This window comes from Zea mays, chromosome 7 (genome assembly GCF_902167145.1).
Source record: "Zea mays cultivar B73 chromosome 7, Zm-B73-REFERENCE-NAM-5.0, whole genome shotgun sequence".
NCBI classification, from domain to species: Eukaryota; Viridiplantae; Streptophyta; class Magnoliopsida; order Poales; family Poaceae; genus Zea; species Zea mays.
This window is the reverse complement of record NC_050102.1, coordinates 134,660,215-134,678,421: the sequence shown is the minus strand read 5'-3', so window position 1 is coordinate 134,678,421 and position 18,207 is coordinate 134,660,215. Positions and strand designations below refer to the sequence as shown.

Sequence of the window (18,207 nt, the reverse complement as noted above, 5' to 3'; positions counted from 1 at the left end):
GTAATGATGTACCCCCCTGCGACGTGGTCGGTTCGAGCCCGAGGTTGGGCGAGGCGGTGGCTCCTCCGAGGTCGAGGCTGAGTCCGAACCCGGGGGTCGGGCGAGGCGGAGACCGTTGTCGGAGGTCGAGGTTCAGTCCGAGCCCTGGGGTCGGGCGAGGTGGAGACCGTCTTCCAGAGTAGAGGTTGAGTCCAAGCCCTGGGGTCGGGCGAGGCGGAGACCGTCGTCCGAGTCGAGGTTGAGTCCGAGCCTGGGGGTCGGGCGAGGCGGAGACCATCGTCCGAGGTCGAGGTTGAGTTTGAGCCCTGGTGTCGGACGAGGCAGAGACCATCATCCGAGGTCGAGGTTGAGTCCGAGCCCGGGGGTCGGGCGAGGCGGAGACCGTCGTCCGAGGTCGAGGTTGAGTCTGAGCCCTGGGGTCAGGCGAGGCGGAGACCGTCGTCCGAGGTCGAGGTTGAGTCCGAGCCCTGGGGTCGAGCGAGGCGGAGACTGTCTTCCGAGGTCGAGGTTGAGTCTAAGCCCTGGGGTCGGGCGAGGCGGAGACCGTCGTCCGAGGTCGAGGTTGAGTCCGAGCCCTGGGGTCGGGCGAGGCGGAGACTATCTTCCGGAGCCGAGGTTGAGTCCAAGCCCTGGGGTTGGGCGAGACGGAGACCGTCGTCCGAGGTCGAGGTTGAGTCCGAGCCCTGGGGTCGGGCGAGGCGGAGACCGTCTTCCGGAGTCGAGGTGGAGTCCGAGCCCTGGGGTCGGGCGAGGCAGAGATTCCTATGGCGCCCGAGGCTGGACTTGGCTGCTGTCAGCCTCACCCTAGCGGGTGGCACAGCAGTCGGAGCAGCGCAGGCGACGCTGTTTTCCTGTCAGGTCGGTCAGTGGAGGGGCGAAGTGACTGCGGTCACTTCGGCCTTGTCGACTGGAAAGCGCGCGTCAGGATAAGGTGTCAGGCGATCCTTGCATTGAATGCTCCTGCGATCCGGTCGGCTCACGAGGCGATCTGGCCAAGGTTGCTTCTCCGCGAAGCCTGCCCGAGCTGGGCCTCGGGCGAGTCGAAGGTGTGCCCGTTGCTTGAGGAGACCCTCGGGCGAGGCGTGAATCTGCCTTGGTCTACCGCTCCTGCCCAAGGCTGGGCTTGGGTGAGGCGAGATCGTGTCCCTTGAGTGGACGGAGCCTTGACCTGAATTGCACCCATTAGGCCTTTGCAGCTTTGTGCTGATGGGGGTTACCAGCTGAGATTAGGAGTCTTGGGGGTACCCCTAATTACGGTCCCTGACAGTAGCCCCCGAGCCTCAAAGGGAGTGTGGGTACTCGCTTGGAGGCTTTGTCGCACTTTTTTGCAAGGGGACCAGCCTTTCTTGGTTGCATTTCATTCCGGTGGGTGCGCGCGAGCGCACCTGCCGGGTGTAGCCCCCAAGGCCTCGGAGGAGTTGTTTGACTCCTTCGAGGTCTTAATGCCTTTCGTGATGCCTCGGCCGGTCTGGTCGTTCCCTTATGCGAACTGGTCGTTGCCCTGGTGCATGGTCAGGTTCCGAGTTCTCGGGCTGGTATGTTGACGCTGTCAACGGGTTGGCCGAAGCCGGGTTTGCGAGAGCAGCCCCCGAGCCTCTGCACAGGGCGAGAGGACGGTCAAGGACTGACTCGGCTTTTTTTCATACGCCCCTTCGTCGCCTTTCCGCAAGGAGGAGGGGGGAAAGCGCCATGTTGCCCTCGGAGGGCGCCGAACATGGTGTCTCCGGTGAGTTGCTAACGGGTGATCTGAGTGGACGCCCGTGCCCCGTTCGATAAGGGTCGACTAGTGGCTCAGAGGCGCGCTCCAAAAGTACCTGCAGGTGATTTGTCGGACCCAGTCCCGTTCGATAGGGTCCGAGGGCTCGATGCCTCCCTCTGATGGGATTCCGTTACAGAATCGCTCCTGCTGGTCTGGGAAACGTCCTAGGGTACCTCGGGAGCGTAGCCCAAGCCTTGGTTATGTATCGAACGTACCTAGAGTCATCCCTCACTCTGCATGCTCTGGGGCGACTGTCGAACCCGTCAGGGGGCCAGCCTACGAACCCCTGATCAGTAGTGGGCGCAGAGCCCGAGTGGCCTGAGGCGGCTATCAAACCCTTCCGAGGGCCAGCCTTCGAACCTCTGACCAGTAGTGGGCGCGGAGCCCGAGTGCTCTGAGGCGGCTGTCGAACCCTTCCGGGGGGCCAGCCTTCGAACCTCTGATCAGTAGGAGGGCTCAGGGCCCGCTTCCTTTGTGGAGAAGGATCCTTTTCAGAGTATCCCCCTTTCCCGGTCCCTATAGCAAGAGAGAGAAAGGGGAAGAAGAAAAGGATACGAAACTGAACGACGTGGCGTACCTTTTTTGACGCGGTCATTATGGCAGAGGTGAAGCGTCGCCCGCTTCTCCTGCCAAAGGTGTCGCCTGCCCTGCCGCAGAGTTAATGCGACGAGACGAGTGGATCGCGGGGCAGCCGTTGTGCATGCGCGAGCCGTTCGAGGAACGGGCGTTCCGCCTTCGAGTTTTGGATTTCGCGGCGGGTTCGGGCGGAGTGTTGAACGGGTCTTGCCCGGGCCTTTATATATTCGGAAGAGGGTCTGGTGGTGGTTCTTTGCTCTGCTGCTCGCCTCTGCTTAGGTTTCCGCAACCTGAGGGAATAGCCAGAGAAAGAAAACCTCACACCTTGTCCGCCCCGCCGCCACCTTCTTCGCTTGGTGATGGCCGACCGGGTAACCGTCGTTCCGCCGCGCGACCCGTGGCCTTTCTCCACCATCACAGCGGACGATCTAGAGGCCCTTGTTGCCGACGGCTTGCTTCGTCCCCTTTCCAGTGACCCGCAGCCGGAGTGGATGGCTCCTCCGAGCAGAGCCGCCCCGTCCCCGCCGCCGCGGTATGTGCTGAGTTTCGTCTCTTTCCATGAGCGGGGGTTTGGAGTGCCAGCAAGTCGTTTCATGCGGCGATTCTGCATTTCTACGGGGTGGAGCTGCATGTGGGGGACAAATATCCCCCAGGTCCATTAGAAGGATAAAAGACCTCACGAAGAGCCCAAGGGTCCGATAGATCGTAAGGTCACTCCTTCATGGGCCTAGGGAGGAGCAATCAGTGAAGCAGATCGATGTGGGGCCGGGTCAGTGCAAGCCCGGATGACTCCGCGACGTCGAGCAAGTGACCACAACAGGAGAACCGACTTTCCCACGCTGGGGCCCCGCACAACGGAACCGGGCGAGGATAAGTCGGCCGAATCGTAGGAAGATAAGCTCAAACAGTTCACTATCTTTTAGGTGCACGTTGTTATCATATCAGCTTGTATTGCCTCACGGTCAAATATATAAGGCCTAGGGGGCACCCCTTCAAGACAATCAATCCCAACTCTACTACTACTTAGCCATCCACCTCAACTCTCTACCTTGTAACCCATTACACAAAGCACTTTCGCCAGGACGTAGGGTGTTACGCATCTCAAAGCGGCCCGAACCTGTAAACACTGTCCATTGTCTTTCGTGCATCTAGCACGAACCATTCAGCTACAGTCGCCGACACCGTCCTACTCCTAAAACACCTCGAGGGGCAACCCCAGGTGTGCGGTCGGACCCAAAACACCGACAGCTGGCGCGCCAGGTAGGGGTGTGTCGACGATCTAAGCTAGCTCAATGGCCGTCACCTTCCACAGCAAGATCACCTTCCTTCCCGGATCCATGTTCTGCTTTGGAACGATCTCATCCATAGCCGACGAAGAGGGAACTCTACACCGCATTGCAGATCCGCCAAAAAAGAAGTCTCCTCCAACAAACTCCGAAAATACCAGAGAAGCGCGACCTCCAATTCTCCGAAAGAGGATCGCCGCGACAGCCACGCCATTCTACCCCGACGTTCTTTTCATCGGGAGAGTGGAGTCGCCTCCCGTCTCCGACGACGAGCCGACCGCGCCTGGGGAAGAACCACCTCAGCGGGAGTCCCGTCAGCGAAGAAATCGACGCCAAAACATCCGGCGACATCACGAGGCCGGAGAACGGGATCCGGAGCAGCCTGTCTCGTGAGACGAGGTCTCGGAGATGGGAGAAACTCTGGAGGAACGCGTCTTCAGAGAACGAAGGAACTCCCGACGGCGTGATCGCCGACGAGCTCAGGAACAAGCCGAGCAAGACACAAGGCAACGCCGGGAAAATCCACTCTTCGGTCGCAACCTGAACCCCGACTTCGCCCGAGCCATGAACACGCCGAGTGAAGTCGGAGGAGTACTAGCTCGGATAGCTGATGGACTCCCTCGGACTCCTGACGCCGAGGGCTATCGACGCCTGTTCACCCAAGCAGCTAACCATCTTCTACCTCTCGCTCACCCGCCGAACGATCTGCGACACGCCATCAACAGTCGCCGGGACGCGCGAATCTCCATCAACGCTTCGCGTGAACGATGGCATGAGAACGAGATCCGCTGCCGGGAGGAGTACGACAGGGCTCATGGCATCCCAACTCAGAGTCAAGCCACCATAACCGAATCAACGACGGCCTCGACTGGCGGTACTACCCGGGGACGGTCGAGGAACCTCAACAACTACTCCCCTCCCCGGGACAGATATCATCTCCGACGACAGGAGGACACATGTGGAGTGTCTGCCCTCACTCCACGCCTTAGGGCCATTCAGTGGTCCCCTAACTTCAAGGTATCCAATGTCGATAAATATGAACCTAAGCAGGATCCAGGAGGCTGGCTGGCCGTCTACACCACCGCCGCTCGAGCCGCCGGAGCATCCGAAGACGTGATGACTGCGTACTTACCCATTGTCCTCGGGCAAGATGCACTACAATGGCTACAACATCTACCCCGACACTGCATCGACGACTGGAGCGACTTCAGCCGACGTTTCACCGCCAACTTTCAGTCCTTCTCCGACAAACCGGCGCAACCATGGGACCTCAAATCCATCAAGCGCCTAGGGGACGAAACTCTCCGGTCGTACCTCAAAAGGTTCCAGACCATGAAAAATCGTAGCCCCGAGGTCACGAAGGCGGCTGTGATCGAGGACTTCTACAGAGGATCCAATGACTCGGCCTTCGTCCGAGCCATATTGCAGAAAGCGCCGACTACCTCTGAGCAGCTGTTCCGGGAGGCCGACCTCTACATCACCGCCGACGAGCGAGCTCAAGACCTCATCGAAGGAGCGTAGCCCGCACCGGCAGCACCACGACGCGACGCGAACCAGCAACCCGACAAACACTGGGAGAAGAGACCGCGCGAAGAGGTGCATGCCGCCAGACCACCTGCCTCTCGCGCTCGGGGAGGACCCCGCGGAGGCGAGCGTACGCTGGACGACATCCTCGACGCCCAGTGCCCGTACCACAAGGACATGCGCCACACTCTTCGGAACTGCAAGGACTTCAAACACTCCGTCGGGCACGACCGACCCTTCCAACCTCTACCTCCTCCTCCGCCGCGGGGAGGACCAGAAGAACCACGACAACCCCAGCAGCAGGAGGAGGGAGGAGGAGGAGCCTTCCCGCGTGTTGACAGGGAGGTCAACGTCATCTTCGGCGGACACGGATCACAGGAGAACAGAAGACAACAAAAGCTCAACGATCGCCAGATACTGGTGGCAACCACCGGTCCTCCCGCTCCGTACTGATGGTCGGAGCACCCGATCACCTTCACTCGGGTAGACCAATGGCTCAACTTCGACCACCCAGGCAAATACCCACTCCTCGTCGATCCGGTGATCCGAGAGAGCAGGGTGAAGAAGGTGTTAGTAGACGGGGGGGGGGGAGCAGCATCAACGTCACCTTCCCTGGACACTCCGAGGCTTGGGAGTTCACCTCAAAGAGCTCCACGAGTCAGACACTCCTTTCTTCGGCATCGTGCCGACTGAAGGGGAATACCGCTGGGCCACATCTACATGCCCGTCACCTTCGGAACTCCGGAGAACTACAGAACCGAGTTCCTTAGGTTCGAAGTGGCGAACTTCGACTGCGGGTACAACGCCATCATCGGGAGGCCGGGATTGACAAAATTCATGGCCATTCCGCATTACACGTACATGATATTGAAGATGCCGGGACCGCAAGGAATCATTACTGTGCGTGCTGACCTCCAAGGCACCGCAGAATGTTTCCGAGTGGCCATCCAAGCGGCCCTCACCACCAAACCGTCGGCGACTTCTTCGATCCAAGCAAACTCTAAGCCTGAGGAAGACCTTACCACACCAGCGAATGAAGCTCAAGCCGCGACCTCTATGCGACCCATTGAAGAAACCAAAAGAATCAACCTTGGATTCGCTGATGAGCGCAAGACTGCCATCATCAGCTCCAGCCTGGACAATAAATAGGAAGACGCGCTCGTCCGGTTCCTGCAAGATAACCGAGACGTATTTGCATGGCAACCTGCGGATATGCCGGGAGTCCCGAGAGAACTGGCCGAGCACAAACTGAAGGTCTATCCCCAGGCAAGACCGATCCGACAAAAACTACGTCATTTCACGCCCGACAAGAGAGAGGCCATTCGCGCTGAGCTGGCCCGCTTGGTCGCGGCTGGGTTTATTAGAGAGGTGTTACATCCCGAGTGGTTAGCCAACCCGGTTCTTGTACTCAAAAAGAATAAGGTGGATTGGCGCATGTGCGTCGACTATACAGATCTCAACAAACACTGTCCAAAGGATCCCTTCGGGCTCCCCAGGATAGATCAGGTGGTAGACTCCACCGCTGGATGTTCTGTGCTGTCTTTCCTGGACTGCTATTCCGAGTACCATCAGATTAGTTTGGCAAAGGAAGACGGGGAAAAGACAGCGTTCATCACTCCCTTCAGTGCTTTCTGCTATACCTCCATGCCGTTTGGCCTCAAAAACGCTGGAGCGACTTATCAGAGAGCCATTCAAACATGCTTAGCCGATCACTGGGGCAAGCGTGTGGAAGCCTACATAGATGATGTGGTAATCAAAACGGAGAACTCGGAAAACTTCATCGAAGACTTACAAATGGTTTTCAACAGTCTACGGCGGTATCGATGGAAGCTTAATCCCGAAAAATGTGTCTTTGGGGTACCAGCCGGAAAGATACTCAGATTTATTGTCAGCCACCGGGGAATTGAAGCTAATCCAGATAAGATTGAAGCTATCATGAAAATGGAAGCACCACAATCACAAAAGAAGGTTCAGCGACTTACTGGATGTATGGCAGCTCTGAGCCGATTTATATCCAGACTGGGAGAAAAAGGTTTACCATTTTATAAACTAATCAAGAAAGTGGATAAGTTTCAATGGACTTCAGAAGCATAGGAAGCTCTAGATACACTGAAAAAATTCTTGACAACGCCACCAGTACTGAAGCCGCCACGGCGAGCCACGTCAACTCAACCAGCTAAAGATCTGCTGCTGTATATCTCTTGCACGACTCACGTGGTAAGCACCACGTTGGTAGTCGAGCGAGCAGAAGAAGGACATGCCTACCCAGTGCAACACCCTATTTATTTCATCAGTGAAGTTCTAGGTCCCTCGAAGAAAAAGTATCCTCAAGTCCAGAAGCTGTTATATGCAGTACTTCTAACTGCCCGCAAGCTACGTCACTACTTTGACGACCACAAAGTCATAGTAGTCACCGGTTTTCCGATAGGGGATATTCTTCACAACAAGGAAGCCATTGGCCGAATAGCCAAGTGGGCCTGTGAACTGGGATCTCATGACATCGAATTTCGACCTCGCACTGCCGTCAAAACTCAAGCATTGGTTGACTTCGTGTTAGAATGGACTGAACAACAAGTACCGGATAACCCAGAGACTACAGAAGCATGACGAATGTATTTTGATGGCCCGCTGAAGCTGCAGGGAGCAGGTGCAGGAATTCTCTTCACCGCACCTGGAGGCGAGCACCTCAAATATGCCCTCCAGTTGCTATTTCCAGCCTCTAACAACGCAGCCGAATACGAAGCTCTGATCCATGGACTAAACATCGCTATATCATTAGGCATCAAGAGACTGATGGTATACAGAGATTCTCTGGTAGTCATAAGCCAGATAAACAAAGAGTGGGACTGTTCGAATGATTCAATGGGAAAATATTGCACTGCCGTCCGAAAACTAGAAGATAAATTCGAAGGCCTGGAATTTCATCATGTAGAAAGGGATCGAAACACGATAGCTGACGTATTGTCCAAGCTAGGATCCGGTCGAACTCAGGTCCCACCCGGAGTCTTTGTGCAAGAAATACTACAGCCAAGCATCTCAATGGATCAAGCAGAAGAATGTAATATCGTGGATCAACCAGAGTCAGACTCTGATGACTGGAGAAAGCCGATCATCAGATATATAAAGAATGAAGAGGAACCAGCAAAAATGTAGCCGAGCGCATCGCCAGACAGTCAGCCCACTACACACTCATTGGGGAGACATTATACAGACGGGGCGCGTCAGGCGTCCTCATGAAGTGCGTTCTCTCATCTACTGGAAGCGACTTCTAGATGAGGTCCACGCTGGGCAATGTGGAATACATGCAGCATCCAAGACGCTAGTCGGGAAGGTCTTCAGGTCAGGATTCTATTGGCCAACCGCGAAAAGCGATGCAGCCGAGTTAGTGCAGAGGTGCGAAGCTTGCCAGTACTTGTCAAAGCAGCAACATCTACCAGCACAGCAGCTGCAGACCATACCAGTGACATGGCCGTTCGCATGCTGGGGACTGGATATGATTGGACCTTTCAAGAAAGCTCAAGGAGGATACACTCATGTACTGGTAGCAGTCGACAAATTCACCAAATGAATAGAATTCAAACCCATTGCTTCTTTAACCTCAGCCAAGGCCGTGGAATTCATACAAGACATAATATCCAGATTCGGAATACCAAACAATATCATAACTGACTTAGGATCAAACTTCACGAGTTCAGAATTCTTCGATTTCTGCGAGCAAAAAAGCATTCAGATCAAGTATGCTTCGGTAGCGCACCCGAGGGCCAACGGGCAGGTCGAACGAGCTAACGGGATGATATTGGAGGCACTCAGGAAAAGGGTCTTCGAAAAGAATGAAAAGTTTACAGGGAAGTGGATAAGGGAATTGCCCTATGTTGTTTGGAGCCTAAGAACTCAACCTAGCCGAGCTTTGCATGGAAACACCCCCTTCTTCATGGTCTATGGGTCAGAGGCAGTATTACCCGCCGATCTCAAGTTCGGGGCGCCGAGATTGGTCTTCGAAAGCATAGCAGAAGCCGAAGCTACTAGGCTAGAGGACATTGATGTACTCGAAGAAGAACGACTGAATGCAGTAATTCAATCAGCACGATACCAGCAGACTCTGAGACGCTATCACGACAAAGCCGTGCGACAACGATCCTTCTCAGTGGGAGATCTCGTCCTCCGCCGAATTCTAACGGGGGAGGGATGGCACAAGTTGTCGCCCTTATGGGAAGGACCATTCATAGTAGCAGAAATCACTCGGCCGGGGTCATATCATCTCACTCAGATGGACGACACAGAAATCGGGAACTCCTGGAATATAGAACACCTCAGGAAGTTTTACCCCTAGCTGAATTTCAAAAGCTACCGGGACGACAATGTACTCTGTAAAATGGGAAATATGTCATCAATAAAAAAGGCTTCAAGAGTACTCAGTTTGCTCATGATGGACGTGCATTCTTACTTAACTCAGGGTGACCACTATGCCCTTCTAACGGAGCAATCGGCTTAAGTCGGCGACGACTTAAGACGGTGCAACATGCTCGCGCTTATTCAACTCAGGGTGACCACTATGCCCTTCTAACGGAGCAATCGGCTTAAGTCGGCGACGACTTAAGACGGTGCAACATGCTCGCGCTTACTCAACTCAGGGTGACCACTATGCCCTCCTAACGGAGCAATCGGCTTAAGTCGGCGACGACTTAAGACGGTGCAACATGCTCGCGCTTACTCAACTCAGGGTGACCACTATGCCCTTCTAACGGAGCAATCGGCTTAAGTCGGCGACGACTTAAGACGGTGCAACATGCTCGCGCTTACTCAACTCAGGGTGACCACTATGCCCTTCTAACGGAGCAATCGGCTTAAGTCGGTGACGACTTAAGACGGTGCAACATGCTCGCGCTTACTCAACTCAGGGTGACCACTATGCCCTCCTAACGGAGCAATCGGCTTAAGTCGGCGATGACTTAAGACGGTGCAACATGCTCGCGCTTACTCAACTCAGGGTGACCACTATGCCCTTCTAACGGAGCAATCAGCTTAAGTCAGCGACGACTTAAGACGGTGCAACATGCTCGCGCTTACTCAACTCAGGGTGACCACTATGCCCTTCTAACGGAGCAATCGGCTTAAGTCGGTGACGACTTAAGACGGTGCAACATGCTCGCACTTACTTAACTCAGGGTGACCACTATGCCCTTCTAATGGAGCAATCGGCCTAAGTCGGCGACGACTTTAGACGAAGTGACATGTTCGCGCTTACTTAACTCGGGTTTCCCGTACAGGGGTGATCTCTATATCCAGTAAACAAGTTTCAAAATCATCACACAGCGTTTTACTACTGCAAGTTTACGTATTACAGAACTCTAAAACAATAGGAGAGTAGCAATATCATTCAGATGTTGAACTAGTGTCCTCTAACAAGCATCCGATCATGATAACCGCACACTCAAAGCGCACAATGTCTCTCTATTTTGCAATATCTTTCTCAGGAGCAACCGACTAAGACGGGCGACTTGAGGAATCAGGAGCAGCATTCACATCAGCCCTTACGTCGTCGGGAACAACTACGCTGGGTCTCCTCATCAAGATCCGCCCCGCGCGAATGGCTTTATCCATAGCCCTGTCGCACTGGGCCCTCAGAGTAACGGAAGTTTCTTCAGCAACTTTGATGGCCAGCTGAGCGGTCTCTAGCTCCTGGGCGATGGACTTCTTGGAAGCGCGCAGTTCCTTGATAGCAACATCCTTAGCCGATATCAACTGCCTGAGACAGATCACGTCATCCGTGGATTCCTGCAGCCTACAGCGAAGATTATCTAACTCCTCCATGGTGAAACGGTGACTCCTTTCCAGAATGGTCAACGAGTTGCTAGAGTCACGATACAATCTGTCCAGATTATCGCGAGAAGCAACAAGGGCACGTTTTTCTTCCTGCAAGCAAGAATCAACTCCTTCAAACATCAGGCCAGCAATAAAAACATAGCAATACAAGGCGCAGTTTCACAAGTCACCTTTTCAGAATCAAGCTGAACGCGAAGAGTAGAGTTCAACGTGTTAGCAGCATTTAGAGCAGCAGAGACCTGGGCCAGCTCAGTTTGGCTTTAGGAATACTTTTCCTCAAAATCAGAACACCGCTGGACCAGTTCAGCCTGGCCTTGAGAATGTTTTTCTTCAAGAACAGAAATCTGCCGAGCCATGCCTGGCGAGAAAAAATCAAGCAAAGGGGGTCAAAATTTGAAACAATTCAATAAGGCAAACGAAAGGAATCAAAAGAGCACTAACTAGTATTCGCTGCGTCCAAGTCAGAGACACGTTGTTGAAGCAACACCGGATTCCAACGTGCCAGAGACGAAGCTCCTTCTGGAACAGACACACCTCGCGACCTCAGCTGACTAGCCAGCCCGTCCACCAATGCCTGATATTGAGAACAGATAAATGTAATAATAACAGTTCATGCGGTATAAAAGTCAAGCTAAAATATATCACAATACCTGGAGGTTGGAGAAGAACGAAGGGACTCCCAAATCGTGAGAAATCAATTGATGGCCTGGCATAAAGTCGCCACCCGACGCAGCTTGCAATGAACCAGCAGGGACCAACTCAGTACCGTCAATGGAACCCAAAACTTGGTCAGCGGGAACGCTAGCCTCTAAGGTGACTCCCTGACCAGAAACTTGGGCCATCACCATGCCACTAGAGTGTGGAGGAGATCCGACGTGAACATCCATGGAAGTACAAGAGGGAGACCCCGCTCGGACACCCTTGGGGGCTAGGTCATAGCTCGCGCTGCCCACTTGAGCCGGATCGTCTCCGACAACACCCTCAGCAACACCCTCGGGGGCTGGGTGAGCGTTAGCACCATCCCTGAGGTTCAAGCTTTCCGCGGCAGCCGCCTCTAAGGCTGAAGGCCCCTCAGTTACTTTCATGAGAGCAAGACGATCAAAGTCAGTTTCCTGGCCCTCAAGACCGCGCTCTAAAGTCGATGAGGCGCGGGACGCTGCCCGGGATGACCCCAACTCGACGTCGAACACATCAGCACAAACATCCATCGCGTCACCATCCGCTGGCTCTGATAATAGGTCCTCTGGAACCATATCTTCTAGAGTCTGATCAAAGTTTGCCAGAGATAAATCCTGTAAACCGACGAGGGCTGACAGAGCAGGAGAAGGAACCCCACTACTTTCCCCACTGGCAATATACTGCCGACTGTTCTTCCGAGTCAGAGGGACCTCATTTTCTTCCCCCCTGTCGTCTTTATCAGCAACACAGGCAACACCCCCATTGGGATCAGCGACAGATGGAGTACACCCATTGGGATCAGCAACAGACATACCACACCCATTGGGGTCAGCGCCAGTAAATTCAGGCACGGGAACCTCCTCAACGGCAGGAACCGAAGGACCAGCACCCTGATCCAAACTAGATACTTGCCGAAGACGTCTCTTTTTCTTTTTCTGCTCATCAGCAGAAAGATCAAGTTGATTGGCTCGGCAAGGATGTTTCGGGCGAACCCTGACAGGTCTCTGAACATCCAAGGTTGTACCAGCTTCTGGGAGAGGCGCCACCGCCAATGTCCCAGCAGGAGCAGCATCAGAAGAATCTTCGGCCAGCATATCAAGCATAGCACTTATTTCTGCATCATTAGGATCTAAAGGCACCTCAAAGTGGACTTGCCGTTCATCATCGGGAATTTCTCCAATCGAGGCAACCAAAACACTAACTTCTTCAGTAGAGGGTCGCACTCTAAGGCCCAAACTGCCATCGGCGACAGGTGGATTCGACACAAAATGAGTAAAAGCCTTGGAAGGAGGCAAGTTCCAGGCCGAGTATGCGATAGGGGCACCAACATTGGACACCTTGCCTCTAAGTATCATTTCAAGCCGGCTCACCAAGTCTACAGCAAGAATTCTTCTATTGGTGACCCGGGTTGGGTCAGCTAAACCTCGGTACAAGTAGGCTGGGTATGCCCTATCCTTCAACGGTTGAATGTTCTTAAAGACAAAATCGGCAACCACAGCCTCTGCAGTCAGACCCCTCTCTTTCAGCAGTCCAACTTCAGCTAGCAAAGCCCCTGCCTCAGCCACCTCCTGATCCGTGGGGGACTCGGTCCAACTCGGAGTGCGAACATCCGGCTGTCTCCCCGACCGTGGGGGGAGAGAGTTTCCATGGTTCTCAACAATAAACCATTCCAAGCGCCATCCTTTAATACTGTCCTTGAGAGGGATTTCAAGATATTCAGTCTTCCTCCCACGGCGCATCTCCAAACTAGCACCCCAACCAGCTGGTGCTGCCCCCCGGCCATTCCAGGGCGACAGTGATACAGATACTTCCACAGTCCAAAATGGGACAGGACGCCAAGAAAAGCCTCGCACAAATGAACGTAAATGGAAATTTGCAGAATAGAATTGGGATTCAGATGGGTCAAGTTAAGGCGATAAAAATCAAGGAGGCCGCGGAAAAAGGGAGAAATGGGGAGAGCGAGACCGCGGAGAAGAAAAGGAACATAAATCACGGATTCATGGGTATCCTCTGTCGGGACAGTGACCCCATGGCAAATCCGCCAAGAACAAAGCTCCCTCGGGGGAAGGACCCCGATGGACACGAGGTGGAGAAGGTCAGGCTCGGAGACAACAGACATATGGTTACCTGCGAAAGGCAACTGGCTGTTGGGGTCGATGGGGGGAATCACCGTAGCAGATGAACTCGAGGCCTTTCTCTTGGGCGCCATCTCAACTCTACTGGCGAACAGAGCGAGAGCCGAATTGCAGAGAGGATCTGGAGGCAGGAAAGCAAGAACTAGGGCACAGAAAGCATTGGCGGCTAAAAGCGCAGTATATGCGGGATATTCCCGAGTCAGATACCATCTCCAAAAGCGCCCAGTCAGCACCCGGTGGTTACTTCTAAAACACTGGCGTGCCACGTCGTCACCCGGCGGCTACTCCTAAAAACCTCGGTGTGCCACATCGTCACTCGGCTATTATCCTCAAAGTGGCCGACACGGCCCGTTTTAACTCGACTGTCATTTCTAAGACGCTGACGCTATCACCAGTCGCTCGACATTTATCTCTAAAGTGCCGACGATGTCTTCAGTCGCTCGGCGGTTACCTCTAAAGTGCCAACGATGTCTCCAGTCGCTCGGTGGCTATCTCTAAAGCGCCAACGATGTCTCTAGTCGCTCGGTGGCTATCTCTAAAGTGCCAACGATGTCTTCAGTCGCTCGGCGGTTACCTCTAAAGCGCCAACGATGTCTCCAGTCGCTCGGTAGCTATCTCTAAAGCGCCGACGATGTCTTCAGTCGCTCGGCGGCTATCTCTAAAGCACTGACGATGTCTTCAGTCGCTCGGCGGCTATCTCTAAAGCGCCGACGATGTCCTCAGTCACTCGGCGGTTATCTCTAAAAAACGCTAGCGTTGTCACAGGACACTCGGCTGTCACATCTAGGAGCGCAGACGTGGTCAACAGTTATTCCGACGCTGACACGGTTTCGTCATCACTCGGACTCTACTTCAAATGCGTAAATATCGACAATAATAGCTCGGCCATCACCCCTGATGCGGTGATATGATGCCCGAGTTATTTAGTTACTATTCCGAATGAGTCAACTTCACAAATAAGAGATCGACTTACTACGAAGCAAAGTAATTGGTACAGGAGGAGGCAAAGTCATTCTTCATTAAGGGAAGTAACAATACTTACAAATCAACTCATTACGAGTTGATACTTCCCTACTACTACGCTACACTATACTACTCTACATTACTAATACTACTACATTATTTCACTATACTACTTCTAATCTATACTAATATCTAAAAACCAGTGGCATCTAGCCACTGGTCTTGTTGCTGCCCTTGCTGCTGCCGCCGTTGCCACCCCTGCCGCCGCCATTGCCGCCCCTGCCGCCGCTGTCGCCGCCATCGCCTCCGTCGTCGTCGTCGTCGTCGTCGCCTTCGCCATCGCCGCCACCGTCCTCCTCAGACGAGTCCTCCTCGTCCGAGGAGTACTCCGACTCATCCGAGCCTGCGAGCCCGGAGCGCTCGACGGCCCAGATGTAAGTCCAGACCTCCGCGACAATCCCCTGAGAGTCGTCCGAGTCATCGGACGACGCTGGGGGAGGGACGAGAGCTGGAGACCCCTCGGACTTAGAGGAGAACTCTTCCTCTGAGTATTCCGAGTCGCCAAAGTCCTCTGATGGGGCAGTTGGCTCGCGCTTGCGTTTATTGTTCTTGCCCATGGTGGAAATGCAAGGAGAGAAAGAAAGCAAGCAGCAGAGAACAGCAAGAGATGTGAAAAACCAGAGAGGCAAAGGCACTATTTATAGCAGAAGAAGGCAACCGCTCACCTCCAACCACGGTCACCGAACAGTCGCGAAAGCATTCAATACACACTTCAGCCCGTCTGAAGAGACGCCTGGCGGCTGATGCCGTTTCACGCAACGCAACACCCATTGGGACTCCAGTCAACAGCGCAGATGATATGATTACGCCCGCCGTCACATCACATTACTACTCAGAAGCAGCCGACTAAAACACTCAGCGTACCAAGCCGTCCCTTGCCCACACCCATTGGGGGGGGACGCCCAGGAATTATCAGTATATTTTTCAAAACTGTCACATCCGTGCAGGGCATGCAATGAACACGTCAAGACAAAAATGAGATATCAGTAAGGATCAAAGGAAAGCCAAATATAGCCGGTGAAGTACAAAATCTGACCGACAGAAGCGACGTGAAGACTAGCCAGGGAACGTCCATCAAATGTCCAATCAGTCGCAGAGCAAATAAATTGCACCACCTAGCAAGATATGGGCGGATCACGAACTCGGCTGCAAAAGACAAAATACATGCTGACCTCTGAAGCATAATATTGATGACATAATGCTGACCTCTGAAGCATAATATTGATGACATAATGCTGACCTCTAAAGCATAATATGGATGACATAATGCCGACTTCTAAGGCATAGGGCAAGATTAAAGACAAGGCTGACCTCCAACCAAAGTGCAAGTGGGTAATAAAAGTGATTTCTGATGAAGACCTTCAAGTGGATTATTATCCAGAATCCACTCAAAGCTCGGGGGCTACACCCATTGGGTGCACCTCCAGTGCACCCAATGAAAGCCAAGGTCATGTAATACAAAATGCCGATCTCCAAGGCATGAGTATGAGGCAAAACTACAGATTTTGAGTGAAGCAAAGCAGAAGAAGGCAGTAAGAAATCGTTTTTACCAAACTGCCCGAGAAGCATTTCTTATCGTAAACGAAGCCCGCAAGATGGGCCTAGGATCTTTGGGCCGATTATCTCAAAATCAACCCAAAGATCAGGGGCTTGTGGGGGACAGATATCCCCTGGGTCCATTAGAAGGATAAAAGACCTCACGAAGAGCCCAAGGGTCCGATAGATCGTAAGGTCACTCCTTCATGGGCCTGGGGAGGAGCAATCAGTGAAGCAGATCGATGTGGGGCTGGGTCAGTGCAAGCCCGGATGACTTCGTGACGTCGAGCAAGTGACCACAACAGGAGAACCGACTTTCCCGCGCTGGGGCCCCGCACAACGGAACCGGGCGAGGATAAGTCGGCCGAATCGTAGGAAGATAAGCTCAAATAGTTCACTATCTTTTAGGTGCACATTGTTATCATATCAGCTTGTATTGCCTCACGGTCAAATATATAAGGCCTAGGGGGCACCCCTTCAAGACAATCAATCCCAACTCTACTACTACTTAGCCATCCACCTCAACTCTCTACCTTGTAACCCATTATACAAAGCACTTTCACCAGGACGTAGGGTGTTACGCATCACAAAGCGGCCCGAACCTGTAAACACTGTCCATTGTCTTTCGTGCATCTGGCACGAACCATTCAGCTACAGTCGGCGACACCGTCCTACTCCTAAAACACCTCGAGGGGCAACCCCAGGTGTCCGGTCGGACCCAAAACACCGACACTGCACAATCTCAACCCCAACTCCATCGCGCAAGTAGCCATCTTCGCGGCGGTTTGCGAAGGATTTTTGGGGATTGACCCCCACTGGGATCTGTGGACCCACCTCTTCTCCGCGGAGCCTTTTTCCTCGACGACGGGGGAGAAGAGAGTCTGCATGGCGATGCGGGCCGGTGGCTGCATCCTCCAGTTGAGGCAGCCGCGCGCGCAACTGTACATCCCCGCCATCCTTGTGTCTTCGAAGAAGGGGTGGCAGCGCCGGTGGTTTTACCTCCGGAACGATGATGGGAGGTTCCCGTTGTTTTCTCAACGAGTGGTGACCGCCGCCAGCAGCAACTGGCGCTATGGGGCTCCGCACGAGAGACAGAAGAACCTCCAGCCCTTTCTGGAGGCCTTGCAGGAGCTGCGGGATGGAGGGCTTACCGCCGCGGGGGCGGTTGCCGCCATCCATCGCCGGAGGGCGCTCCCCTTGACGGAGTGGCGGCTGCTGCTTTCGGAGATGATGCCGGGGGTAGACTTGGGGGGTTCGCAGGTGTCCTCGGTCCCCCTCCCCGCCGATGACCTCCACAGGCGGGTAGCCAGCACGGTAGGGAGGCTAGACGCCGGCGCCCTCATCCAGCTCCCGATGTGTCCCGAGCGCGGTTGCATGTCCCTGGTGAGTGTCCGCTCCTTCTTCTTTCTTGTGTCAGATTGCCCTTGGTTCTCACAGTCGAGACCTTTCGTCCGTCTCCAGGAGCTAGGGTCTCACAAGCCTTCCCTGCCACCGGTCCCGGAGGACGCGGTGGACCGAGCCACGCGGAGGGTTGCTGCGGAGAAGAAGAAGGAGAAGAAGGACGCGAAGAAGGCTCGGGCCCACGAGCGGATGCAGGCTCGGGACGCCTTGGAGAAGCGTCGTCGGCGGCAGGAGAGGGATGGGCTCCCGAGGGAGCCGTCGCTGGAGATGCCTGACGATGACGATGGCGACGATGATGATGAAGACGATGACATGGCCGCTCACCTTGGCCTCAGCCCGGATCTGAGGCTGGGCCAGGGGTCGTCGAGCCAGCCCCCGAGTGGGCCGGTGCCGTTGGTATCCGGGGCCGAGACATCAGGGTCCCGATCCGAAGAACAGGGGCAGGCCGAGGGGGTACTTGACCCCT

At 54.2% G+C, this 18,207-nt stretch overlaps 1 pseudogene; it reads right to left on the bottom strand.

Moving 5' to 3' along the window:
- LOC103634181 (dicarboxylate transporter 2.1, chloroplastic-like) overlaps positions 1 to 17,296 on the bottom strand; it is a 59,816-nt pseudogene extending 42,520 nt beyond the window's left edge.
- Positions 17,297 to 18,207: the final 911 nt, after the last annotated feature.